Genomic DNA, 14,526 nt, shown 5'->3' on the forward strand with positions numbered 1-14,526 from the left:
CTCATAAAAGAACTTTTAAGTGAATTAAAAACTCAGAGGTAGGGCTGAAATTACATTTTTCCAACCAGATATGAATATCAATGGTTGGGGCACAGTAATGACAAAATAAAACTAGATCTCTGTAACTGTCCTGTGGATAGTCACTAGTCTCCATCTACTGTTTTTTTACAATGACCTTGACCCTATTGGGGAGATTTTTTTTTTTTTTTTAGATAATTAATGTAGGAAGGAAAAACAAAGGAAATAAAAAAGTAAGTCCATGTGCCTAAAGGCATCCTCCATTCATAAAATACTTATAACAACTGGATTTAAATAAAAGTGGATTAAATGTTTCTAGGAAGCAACTCCCAGGAAATAAATTCCAGAGAGTAGTAGCTCTGGGCAGAGGTTCTACATTGCGGGGGAGAGAGTGCGAGTTCATGGGCGTTCCCAGCTGCCCGAGTATTTTGGGCTTAAATGTGAAGGGGAGGCACAATTGAAGCCAGTTCGTCAGAGCACTTACGGTAAAAATATCGGTAAAATAAAGCTAAAGAAGCAAGATCTCTACGTACTGATAATGGAGGAAGGTCCTGCGTAATTGCAGGATTGTTGATTAATCTAATGACTTTATTTTGAAGTTTGTCCAACTGCCTCAATGCAACCGCTCCACATCCACTTTACAGTGGCGAACAGTATTCAATCTGAGAATGCACATGAATTTTGTATATTGTGGCCATCTGCTCGTCAGTGAAGAACTCACGAACTCTGTACATAAGTCCCATTTTTTAGAAGCATTTTTAGCAAGGGATTTTAACATAAGCTGTTCAGCTTAGGTTGGGGTTTAGAGTAACACCTAGGATATCAACTGTAGTGGATATGGGAATACTGACATCATTTAAAATTATGTGAGAGTCTGAGGGATTCTTTCTGTTGGGGAAATTAATGTATTTAGTTTTCTGAGCATTAAGAGAGACCAGATTTGTTTGTCCCCATTGATTAATTTTAGAAAGGTCCTGGTTCAGAGATATTGCTGTATTTATTTGGGAATTTATAAAATCAGATTGTGTAAAGGAGGTACTAAAAGCGAAAGAACTGTGAAGGGTCGAGTCATCAGCATAAGAGTGTATTGGGTTGTGAGTGACAGATAGGTCATTTATATGAATGAGAAAGAGGGTTGACGTCAAAAATGATCCCTGAGGTACGCCAGCAATTATGGAATGAAATAAAATAAATTCCATCTACCATGACCCGTATCCTTCTATTGTGAAGGTAAGAAGAAATTAGAGGAACCAGTGATACAAGGCCATAGTGTTACATCTTAAACAATACGGCCCGGAATCTGTCCGCCAAGTATCATTTTCAGATTACTTGCTCATATCCCGTTGTAATCTCCAGTAGACACGACCACCTTATTTCGCTCATTCATAATACTCATATGACTCTTTCTGCCACTGCACGTAAAGGATATGGATTTTTTTTTCTTTCAGTCAGCAATGGCTCATGCCTCCGGTTCTCCTGCAACCGTCGCGAGACACTGAGGCCGGAATAATAATAATAATACTAGCAAAAACAATAGTCTCCGTATATGTAATAAGTGGAGACTTATGACAAAATAGCGGTCATCTCTTATCTTGAACGGGATATAGTGCTTATATCTGATGTTCAGCATCTTGGGCAACTTCTCGTCCCAGAGACATGTAAACGAGATGGTTGTCGGACGCGTATAGCCAGTTTGTTGATAATAGGGTAGGAGTCAGTTCCCAAGTAAATATTCCTCAGGTTCATTTCTCAACGTAAGTCTTTGCAAAGTGTATGGCTTCAGAATACAATGATTTTTTTTTTTTTTCTCCGTTGCTTCCGTGAATGCTGTCAGTGAGAAGGTTGAAAGAAAAAAAAAAGGATAGGGGATTCCTCGAAAAATTTGTCTCAAAGATATGATTATGAAATTCCGTCTATACTGACTTCAGATGCTTAAATAACAAAAATACCCCCAGGCCATGGCCTACGGTTGTGCACTACTGGCATAATGTAATACTTGATGCTGGTATTTGCATAACCAGCTTTTGAACATGTCTTTGTTGGTGCTGTCACCCGCCGATGTAGGATGTTTCGTTTCTTTTTATGCTAAACTCCTATGAGCAGAAATCCATTTAAACAGAAAGAGAGAGAGAGAGAGAGAGAGAGAGAGAGAGAGAGAGAGAGAGAGAGAGAGAGAGAGTAAAGATGAGTAACAGAGAGAATCTGATACATAAATAATGAATATGGGGAGGGAGGGAGAGAGGATGTTAGGGGCACACAGGGGGAATGAGAGAGCGACTGTTGTGAGTGAGAGGCAGAGTGAGGCAGTGGCACTGGCAGCCAAGCAGCCAGTTCGGGAACGTCCTGGTGAGCGTGCGGATGTGTGTGCCTCCCACTCTCACTCAACTCTTTCTCTCTCACTCGCTTTGTCACACACCACATGAGTTGAACCTCCTCTCTCTATTTTCTGTCCATCTTAGTGTTCCCTCAGTGTGACTTATTAATATCGTTACCGTTTTCTTTATATGCCCATCTTTATTTTTCATCTCTTAACCTTTAAGCCTCTTGGGATACTTAACTATTTTACTCTGACTACTTGAAAACATCCCGAGGCCTAAGGGTCAATCGGCGTCTTTGTTCGACTTTTGTCCATCATTCCGACCACGTAAGTAGAACCATATCTCTTAATTCAGTGTATCTATTGTTTTTACTTATTACATCATTATTACTCACGGTATTAATTGTCGTCATGCATTCTATCACTTACCTTCTTTGAACAACTCTTACTCCACCCCTTCCCCTCAATAACGTGATTTGAACAGCCTCATGATTTCTCCGTCTTTTTTTCCGTCGTTAATGATTTTGGTATCGATAACAGACGTCATAGGCTATACTCTTTCTTTTATTGTATCTTTAAATTTCTTATATTCGTTTCTCCTTCGCTTCTTCTCCAGTTTCTATAAATTCCTTAATCTAATTATGCATCATTTGTGAAATGAAGCACATAATTTGACTCGCCTCTGTCATGTTTACTCCCAGTGCCATCTGCTGGCGCATAGGCCTATTCTATCAGTTATCAGTTTTTGTAGAGCTTTCATTCTCACTCCATCAACCATATGAATTCACGCATTATGTTTCACTGTCATCAGCTGGACATTAATTTCCATGTTCTGTACTCATTCCGGTCAATTTCGTGATAAAGTTCAGCGTCGGGTGTGAGTTGAATCACCTAGGCTAATCATACCTTTTTTTGTGTTATACTCTCATTACCGATAACTTCACCATTGTGATATATCGTCTCGTGTTTTCGTCAGATCTACACTCGTATCCGTTAGTTTTGTTCACTGTGGGAGTTTATGGCCGCGTCCACACGTGTGCTCAAACAAGTGCTGGCAACATGTAAGCACAGTAACGAACACGCTGCAAACATGTTGGGTGCAGCAGAGTCCAGATCATGTTGGCAGCATCATGATGAAGTCTCAGCTGCCTCGTATGGACACACTTATCCCATCACCTCTGCTGCCAGTGTCCGAAACTGCCCTGAAGCATGTTTGCATACATCTGTCCAAATACTGCTGCAAACCTGTTCCCGAACATGTTGCCAGCTGTGTTTCCAACACATGTTTGAGCACACGCGTGGACGCGGCCTTATAATCGATTTCTGTCTGAGTTGTGATTCGAACCACCTGATTTTGTCAATTTCCATTCTGTATTATGTAATTTATCGTTTTCTCGTCAACTTATATCCACCACACTTTTTTAATGTCTCCATCTTTCGCTTCTGTCACTTTTACTCATCGTCAGCTGTCCTTTCTGTCACTTAGACTTGCACTACAATTCACTCCCCTCCCACCTCCCCCCAATCACAAGAGTTAAGATACCACTCTGGTGTTTTTATCACTGCAATCATTTCACTCATTGTTACTCATTTCAGTCAGTTATGTCACCAAATTTTGAGTCATTATTGAATTGAATCGTGTAATAGCAGCAGTCACGTGTGTGTGTGTGTGTGTGTGTGTGTGTGTGTGTGTGTGTGTGTGTGTGTGTGTGTGTGTGTGTGTGTGTGTCCTTCAACTGTATTCTCCGTCAGTTTAATTTTCTGTTGCGTTGTCTCTCGTATATTTCCTAATTATCGTTTTCTACAAATTCTACACTCCCTCCCCTCAATCACTCTTTTATTTACCTCCGCCAAGGAGGTTGTTTTCACCCCTGTCCGTTTGTTTGTTTGTTGGTTGGTTGATTTGTGAGCAAGATTACACAAAAACTACTGAACGGATTTCCACGAAACTTGGTAGAAGAATGGGCCTTGGCCCAGAATAGACTCATTAAATTTTGGTGCGGATCCGGATAAAGATGCGGATCCAGGATTTTTTTTTTCACTTTAACATTGCAAGATAGGGCGTTTTTCGACATTTTCGTAAATTTTTCAGTCAATATTGCATGGAGTTATGGGTAGTTTAAAAGTATGGTGCTACAACTTATAGGGTTATGAGCCTGATATTGGATTAGACTTGATTTAAAGGAACTGCATATTGGGCCTTAGTGGAGGTATGCGCTCTATTGAGTGCCAGTCTAGTTCTATTATGCTCTACTCTCAAATCGGTTAGCGCTACTCGTATTGTTGCCAGCTGTTGTCATATATTCCTGGACTACGACTCGGTAATTCTCTCTTCGTGTTTTGCTCATTCACGCTTGTTTTATAATCTAGTTCATTGTTACTTGTGGGCTAAACCGATCAGCTGTTACCAGGTTCCATCAGTTTTGCCCTCATTACTGTAAACTGTCATAATTATATTCTTTCACCTTTTCCCTAGAGCTCTGTCATTTCTTTTGCAATCACATTCATCGCTGGTTTTGAGTTGCATCATCAAAATTTACTCCTTTCTGTTAATCTTACTCTCATTACTGGTAACTGTTGTCATTATATGAAGCACTTTTTTTTTTTTTTCCACAACTCACTCTTTCCTACTGCGTGACATGATCAACCCGTCACTTCCTAGACCCTCCTCTTTTTTCTGTCCGTTTTACTCTTACTTCCATCAACTAACACTTTGTCACATATTGTTTCATTCCACCTCACTCTGCCTCCCCTCCTCCCACAGTGTGAGTTCAAACACCATATTTGTTATCATTCACTGTGTTCTACGTTCGTTTACTGTCAGTTTAACTATGCTTATTTGTATTTTAATTCTGCATCTGTTGCAAGTTGAACCATGTAATTTTACTAATAACCCTCAATTTTACTTCATTACCGTCAGTCTTTTATATGGGATCTATTATCGTTTTTGTACATCTAAAAACCAACAATCTGTTTTAATGTCTCCGTCTCTTAGTTCTGTCATCTTAACTATGATTTTAGTTTGCTGGCGTCATATGATGTCTCCATCACCATTCTTTTTTTTTTTCTTTCTTTCTTTTTTGACAATTGCTTTTTCTGTTCCATCGTTGTCATTCTTCGCTAGCGTCGTCATTACTGCCATTGAGGTTGAAGCATCACTCTCTCTAGATAGATAGATAGATAAATAATTGATAGATATCCCTAAATACTGTATATTTATTGTTATATATTTGTCGTTCTCCAGCCTGGCGTAAGTCGCGCAATCACGGTGAGTTTGCTCGTCCTCTCTCTCTCTCTCTCTCTCTCTCTCTCTCTCTCACACACACACACACACACACACACACACACACACACACACACACACACACAATTTACTTCCATCTGTCAGCTTTAGTCATATATTCTGATAGCCGTCATTTTTCTCCCAACTTCATGTCATCAGTTCAGCCATGTGATTTGAATTATTTATCACCCCCCCCCCTCTCCCTCGTCTCTCGTTAATGTGATTGTTGTACCTCGGTTTATGTATTTCAAATGTGTAATTGATAAGCATGTTAGTAAAAGCCTTTGCAATCGATTAATGCAGGTATAACAACTCTCTCTGTCTCTGTCTCTCTCTCTCTCTCTCTGTCTCTGTCTCTCTCTCTCTAAACTTACTCGCATTTTTCAACTATAGTCATACACTCTGATAGCTGTCATTTTTCTCCAACGTTATTTCATCGTTCCGACCATGTGACTTGAAATCTCTCTCTCTCTCTCTCTCTCTCTCATACATTCTCGCTCTCTTCTTCTTCTGTTTAGTTATTATTCCTGCCTTTTCTCACATCTCAGTCATTTCTCCATCTTCTTTTATCCGTAATTCAATCCCTTCCCAATCCACACTCCTCTTTCACTCTTCCTCCTCTGCCACCTACCTCTTTTTTCGTGTCTTTTATCTCTCACCTCTTCTTCTTTTAATTGGCTCCTCATTACTGTGTGTTTGTTTGTGTGTGTGTGTGTGTGTGTGTGTGTGTGTGTGTGTGTGTGTGTGTGTGTGTGTGTGTGTGTGTGTTTTTCATCCTCTTGCCAGACCAGTCCTTCCTTCTAATCTGGTTCCGTGTCTTCCTTGTTCCCCTTTTGTCGTTTTTTCTTTATCCCACGCCAGATTTCTTTCTTGGCATCTTTTTTCTGACGTTTGTTCAGTTGTTTCAATTTTCTCAGTATTCCATACTTTTTTCTTATACCCGGATTTTCGTGGTGATAAAGATAAATAAGTATTGACATGACCTCTGCCTCTCGCTTCTCATCCAAACTCTCTCTCTCTCTCTCTCTCTCTCTCCACAATCCCCTCCCCTCCTCCTTTCCCCTGGGTGTATTCTTGCATCCCTTATTGTGTATCCCGCCGCCTGAGACGTGATCCGCGGTTCCCATCACATGCCCTTGCACCACACCTCACCACATTAACTGGGACACACACCATACCACATACCACCACAATACCTAGGACTTTCACCACACCACCTCGGATACTCACTACCACCTCGTCGCCACACCGAGAACCACCTCAGCTCCGCACCTGTAAACTCCACAGACCACTTCAGCCCAGCATTATACACCTTAAACCACGCACACCTCATTTTGGACACACCATACCACACACCACATTACGTACCACCTTCGTTCCACACCACCATAGCGACACAGCACACTACACCCCACAAAATAACACACTACATCACCCACCCACCCATATCCTAATGCTTGTCTAGTCCGCTGACCATGTGAGTAGAGTAAGCTTTCAAACATGAACATAAGAAGGCCGTACATAAATCTATAAATAAAACACAAAGTATACACATGTAAGAAACTAAATGAATAACTTAATAAGTGTGGCAAAATAAGCAAAAATATTACGAGACAGTAGTAAATGAGTCACTGAGGAAGTAATAACACAATCAGCATGAAATAAACGTAAATAATGGAATAAACAAGGAAGAGCATAAGTAATGGTGTCTTGAGTCTACGCGGTTAACACCTGAGTCCAATGACGTATTGTGTTTTATTTTTACTACCTTCAGGCAATTCATTTTAGCTGTAGAGATAGTTTTCTTACTGGAGGGGTTAAACAGCCTTCAATATCCTCTTCACTGCAGGAAATATCCTAAGGTGAATAAAATCGCCTGGTGGTACCAAGCCAAAAATAGAATACATGAACTTACTGAAGTGGTTTGAGAATGGCATTGCGTGTGTGTGTGTGTGTGTGTGTGTGTGTGTGTGTGTGTGTGTGTGTTAGAGAGAGAGAGAGAGAGAGAGAGAGAGCGAGAGGTGAAAAACGTGGTATTAGTAGTTAATGAATTCACGCTGGTACAGTAGGCCAAGATTCTTGGTGATCCACCTGTGATCGCGAGGTAGGCTATAGTAAATGTGGCAAGAGCGCGCATGTATGTTCCTGTCTCCCGGCAATATTTCGAGCAACCAGTCGTCTGATAAGCGGTAAGTTTATCTATGGCTGGGTCTGGTCAGGATATTGCCAAGGGAAGGGGATAGAGTCAGTGAGGTTAAGTAAAAAAGGATTTTGGAAACGATAGGATAGCGATATCACATTATATTCAGGTAAAATCCAGGTATTTTAGATGGAAATTCCTCATACTGAAAGGAAGACCTCCAGTAGATATTACTTAAGAAATTATAAATCATATAAAAAGTTAGCAATATTAAGCCTACAGTGTACCGTATTATTTATTTAACCCTCCACATGACAAAATCAGAGGAGGGTATTGTTATCACTAGTGTCCGTCCGTAGAGTTGGGCGGATGAGTGTAGCTGTTGAGATTTTCAATTCCGGAGCAAATATCAGAAAATACTAACTGTAGAGTCATGAAACTTCACATAGTTATGTCTTATAGTGAACTGGCGCCTTTTCATAGGTAGAAAGCATTGTCTAAAGTAGTTCTTTTGAAAATAACGAAAAAGTAAAAAAAAAAAAAAAAAAAAAAATCAGATTTCAATGCAACCTGCTGTCTTTGTGCTATACAGAGGGAGGGGGGAAGGGGTGAGGGCCGTTATGCGCTTGGTTAGGTGTGCAGGGAGGTGGGGGTTGTGTGCTTGGCCAGATGGAGGGTTGGAACAGCGTAACATTGATGATGGTGGTAGTAGTGATGATGGTGGTGATGGTTGTGGTGGTGGTGGTGGTGATGATGATGATGATGATGATGGTGATGGGGGTGGTGATGGTGGTACCAATGATGATGGTGATGGGGGTGGTGATGGTGGTACCAATGATGATGGCGGTGATGATGGTTGTGGTGATGATGATGGTGATGGTGGTGCCATTGATGATGGTGGTTGTGGTGATGATGATGGTGGTGGTATTGATGATGGTGATTTTTTTTTTAAATTCCCAACACACTTCCCTTTCATACCACTGACTTTATTAAGTTTTAATTTATCTGTCTTATACAGAGGAGACAGACAGCTGTCTGGACATTGCTACTCCCCACCCTGCCCTAGGGTGAGAAAGGAGGTCCGGATGATGATGATGATGATGAATATACGGGGGGGGGGAGGTATGAGGGCTGTTATGCACTTAGGTGTGCAAGGAAGTTATGGATATGTGCTTGTTCAGATGGAGGGTTGCAACAGCGTAGCGTTACCTGTGCTTTGCTTTTCAGGTAACGATAAAAAACACACAATAAATTCGACCAGTATTGGATACCCGGTAGCCCATCTCTTAGTATGTAGTAAAAGTAGAACACAAATCTGTTTCCGGTTATACCTCCTATGGGTTGCCTCTCTACCCTTCTCTTTTCAGTCACGGATCTATTTCACCACATTGACAAATTTCCCTCCAAAAGCCTATGTTCCCCCTTGTATCCGTTTTCTCCCATAGACCCTATCTCCCTTGAATCTGTTTTCCTCACCATGTACAGTCGTGGTCATAATCACCTGTCCTCCGGTATCCCGTGTCTTAGGCTGGCTCATATATGCGCGGCAAGTCACAGCGAAGTAAGAGGGATTGAGAGGGAGGGGCCAGAGAGAGAAGGGAAGGTGGGTTGGGGGACGAGTGATGGTGCGAGGGTGGAGTGAGCGAAGGGAGGGAGGGTAGGTAGGGGAGGGAGAATGAATGCAAAGTGGTGGACACATTATTTGTCATTCAGGACATGATATAAAGGAGATAATATTTAGTAGGAAATGCTGCATTACACCTTGTATAGCGGCGGCAGCTAACAAGCTTTAGATTGGTGCTGATATCAAGGGCTGGCTCGTGAGAGAAATATGCTAACGTGACAGATCAAACATTAATACGGAGTCAGATATTTGTGTTTATGAGTATATTTTGACTTATTAAGCAGAATGGAATATGGACGGCTTTGACTTCCGTAACGTTTGTGTTAGAAACGTCTTCCACCCTTACAAGTAATAAGTTTTGAACTAAATATCATAATGCAACCTTCGACATGGCTGTGTCCACAGTAAATATGATCATCCCCACGGTATACACTCCCTCGATACACTCACCATCATGTCAACTTCATGGCACTTCTATATGAAAAGGCTATGTAAAGTAATTTTGCAAATAGGTAAATAAATTTGATGTCTGTGCACATGGGTGAAGATAATAACTCTCTCTCATAATGTGTTAGAAGAAAAATGAAGCAAAATCCTACCCAAACTCCCGAAATACTTGTGTGCCAATGTTTGCTGATACTGTTCAAGCCAAAGCAACCAAGAAAACCTTAATAAGTAGTCCAGTGGCCTCCTGCCTTAATAACCTCTTACAGTCTTCGCAGCAGCGAGGAAACAATGTTGCCGATGGTTTGCTGGTTTCGTCTGAACAGTTCCCGCTCGTCCTTGGTGTGCTGGAGGAGGCGGGCCTGTTTCCTCGTTCTCTACTCTGGCTCCCACGCGTTGACAGTCTGCGCCGACACAGTCTTGATGGCTCTACTCTAATGTGTACTCTGTCACGTCAGTATATTTCTCTCACGAGCCAGCCTTTGATATTAGCACCTATCCAAAGCTTGTTATCTGACGTCGCAATACAAGGTGTAATGCAACATTATCTACTAAATATTATCTCTTATATCATGCCCTGAATGAAAGAAAATAGACATATAATGTGACCACCACTTCGCATTCATTCTCCTTCCCCTACCTCCCCTCCCTCACCCCATCCCCGCACCATCACTCTTCCCCCCACCCACCTTCCCTTCTCGCTCTGGCCCCTCCCTCTCAGCCCTCCTTACTCCACTGTGACATGCCGCGCATAAAGGAGCCAGCCTGAGGCACGGGGTACCGGAGGATAGGTGATTATTTATGACCACGACTGTACACCCGAGGAAAGTTCCGCGTTATACACTCGCTCACCACTTCGAAACCGTAAATGTGAGACAAGTGGTAGCAAAGCAGTAGCCAACATCCATGTATCTGGTAACTGTGTGAGAAGGATGAGGATGGAAGAGGGAGGGGTAGGAACTATTAGTGGGGTGGCTTATGGCCAAAAAATGACCAAATCGTTACACGCTGGCCCAAAGCACCAAATTTGGTACATGTATACTGTAGATCAATACAAACATTTTTGGAGGGGGGTACCCGGTTTTAAAGGTCAAGGTCAAGGTCAGGTGCAGGTCAAAGGTCAAAATGTGGTAGTACTGTTATTTCAGGTGTCAGTTTACTTTTATTGTGCTTTAAGTAGAATAATGGTTGGGGATCTCTTGGAAGGATCTGGTTGGTGTACTGCCCTGACTGAGAGTGGTGTTGCTACGGCTGGAACTGCTGACTCCTTCCTGAAGGCTGCCCACTTAACCAGAACACGGCATGTACATCAAGTTACCGTCATGACTCTTGCAAAGTTGCAGCGTGATTCCTTTTATGAAATGTTTCCAGATGGCAGCATACTCTTCGAAGACTGGAGAACTGACATGACACACAACAGTCCAACCTTTGCATTCTGGGACAGGATTCTTCAGCTGGAGCTGTTAGTGCTTATCTTTGTGAGGTCGCACAGGGAGAAGAATTTCGCTCTGTATGTAGAAGTGTTGGAAGCATTGGCACCATGGTTCTTCGTGCTTGATCGCATGAATTACTCTCGCTGGCTACCAGTACACATAAAAGACATGAAGACTCTTCCGCCAGCAATCAGAGATCAGTTCAAGAAAAACTGGGTGTTCCAGAAGGGTAAGCGACAATTCTCAGCCATGCCTTTAGACCAAGCACACGAGCAGAACAATGAAAAAGTGAAAGGTTCCGGTGGTGCAGTTGGCCTGACCACGAACCCTGCTGCCTTGAAACGATGGATGATTGCAGGTCCAGAGCAGGCAAGAATTCTCGATGAATTTGAAGAGATGAACAACCTGTCTGAAGAGCCTTCTTTCCAGAGTCACGAGCAAGGACATGCCGTTCAGGAAACATTCCACAAACAAGTCAACAATATGTGTGATGCTATTAAATCAATGGGCAACCCGTTCTTGAACACAGCAAAGGAACTCATTGTTCTTGACACCCATGAATGTATGGATGAACAGGTTGCTGAAGCACTGTACAGAATGGAGCAACTTGGCAAAGAGCAGTACTCAAGGTATGTCAGTAATGTGCTGGTGAAACGAGAGGAATCCATCCACAGCACAATCAAGAAAAACAGACTTCCACTTTTCAAGCGACCACACACCAGCACTCCCTGCAGAAGGACTACTCAGTTGCAAGAAATGAAGAGTGACTGTAATCTATTCAGCCAACTCTTCATTGCTGCTCAGGTCCGTGACACAAACTTGGAGGAGTTTTTCTCACATGCAAATCACCCTTGGCCACCAGCATTGTCACGGAATGGGAGACTTCGTCTACCAGGAAATAAAGCTGAATTGTTGACTTGCATCGACCCAAGCATTCAGCCAGAACCACCATCACACTTTGATGCAAAGATTTTCGATGGAGTTGCCATGGTGCATATCCTACCACATGAAAAGAAGTGTACATTTGGCGAATACAGTGACAAAATCTTCATTCCTTGGACAGAGAGGCAACTACAAAGCAGCACTCGAATTGACATTGTATGGGACAGATACTGTCCAGACAGCTTGAAGGCAACTACCCGTGAGAAACGAGGGAAGGGGGTACGCAGGAAGGTGCTTCGCAATGCCAAACTTCCCACGTCCTTTGCTGGGTTCTTGCAGAACGACACAAACAAGGAAGAACTTTTTGCTCTGCTCTCAGAAGAAGTAGCCAACCATGTCTACCCACCTGAAAAGTGGGTATACATTACCTCCGGAGAAAGAGTTCTGTCCAATCAACCTGAATGTACTATGGACAAGAGTGACCATGAGGAGGCAGACAGCAGGATTTCTTTGCATGTGTTCGATGCCCTAAGGAAAGGTGCAACATCAATTCTTGTCAGAACTGTTGATACAGACGTGGTTGTGATCCTTGTAGGAGTTTTTTACCGTTTTGTCACTTGGTATCCTGACTTAGATCTGTGGGTTGGATTTGGCAGGGAAGCAATTTCGGTACTACCACATCAACTCTGTTTGCTTGGAACTTGGTGAAGACAAATGTCAAGCACTACCCTTCTTCCATGCTTTCACTGGATGTGATGTAACATCCCAGTTTAATGGTAAAGGAAAGAAATCAGCCTGGAAAACCTGGAAATCACTCCCAATTTCGACTGAAGGGTTTACTACAGCATCATCCTCAGCATTCGTTCCTCAAGAAACATCATCTCCGGTATTCAGGTTAATTGAGCATTTCACCTGTACCATGTACGACAGCACAACTCACCATAGCAAGGTTAACGACCTTCGGCAAGACCTCTTTCCTAACAGGGTGAAACTAATGGAAAGGCTACCACCAACACAGAATGCTCTGCTCCAACATGTCAACCGATGTGTGTACCAGGCCAGTATCTGGACACAGAGTCTTAAACCAGTCATTGGTGCCCCTAGCCCAGCTGGTTTCGGTTGGTCCAAATCAGACACTGGGTGGCATTCCATTTGGACCACAGTTCCATCTGCTGCTGCGTGCAAAGAACTAATAAAGTGTGGCTGCAAGGTGGTTCCAATGTGTGTTAAGAACTGCAAATGCGAAAAGGCTGGTCTGGCATGTACAACACTATGTCAGTCCCGAGGTGATTGTGAAACATGACGAGCCTTCCTTTTCCTTGAGCTCCTCCAGAGAAAATGTGCATGCAGAGATTGATGGAGGTAGTCCACGTAAACAATTCTTGTAATAATAGTGCAGGGATGTCGTAATAAATAGGAAGTAGTCTGCTTAACGCCACGATGGTCACATAGGTTAAGACCTACAGTACATATAGAATAGTGCTATGCTTGTCTCATCATATTATAACTAAAGCATGTATGTAAATTTTTGGTTTATTGCAATATTCTCTTTTTAAATAAAGAGCTACTTGTCCGACAGAGTTTACGTAACAATTTTGATGCCAATAATTCACATATAAATTACACCCGGTGAACTGAGATCGTGACCCATAATTCAATATGGTTATTGGAAATTTAGGTTGAATGGCAGATATGACTCCCTTAAGTCCATTAACAGAAATTTAGACAATAACAGCACATTTTGTGTTGAAAATTATTAAGGAAATTGAAAAAGATGGCGAATAGTACAGTTTGACCTTTGACCTTGACCTGACCCTGACCTTGACCTTCAAAATCGGGTACCCTCCTCCAAAAAGTTTTGCTTTGGTCCTAAGTATATGTGTGCCAAATTTGGTGCTTTGGGCCAGCAGGTAACGATCATTACCATAAGCCACCCCACTATATCAGCTCCCCCAGCCGTCCTCCTCTCCCCTCCCACACAGTGGTACCAGACATTTGAGTGTCTGGCTACAGCGTCAATAGTGGTTGTCTCATGCATGAAGGTCCGAACGGCCAGGCAGGTGTATAAGGAGGAACTTTCCTTGGCTGTACCCATTTTCACCATCAACCAATTTTACGCCATGATCCTACTACCACCCAAGGACCTCTTTATCCCATGGGCTTCTTTTTCCTTGTGAACTTGTTTTCCCTAATGGACCCACTTTCCTCATAGACCTATCTTCCCCATTGGACCTATATCCCACTGCAGATCTATTTTTCCTCCGTGGGCCCCCATTTTCCCTCACCAGACCTGTCTTCCCTGTGGACGTATTTTTGGCTATTCGTATACCCATTTTTCCTCCATGTACTTATTTTTCTTCAGTCTCCATGGACCTAATTTTCCCA

The sequence above is a fragment of the Coenobita brevimanus genome, chromosome 64 (genome assembly GCF_032717465.1).
Source record: "Coenobita brevimanus isolate Jiangsu-jjx chromosome 64, ASM3271746v2, whole genome shotgun sequence".
Taxonomy (NCBI): Eukaryota; Metazoa; Arthropoda; class Malacostraca; order Decapoda; family Coenobitidae; genus Coenobita; species Coenobita brevimanus.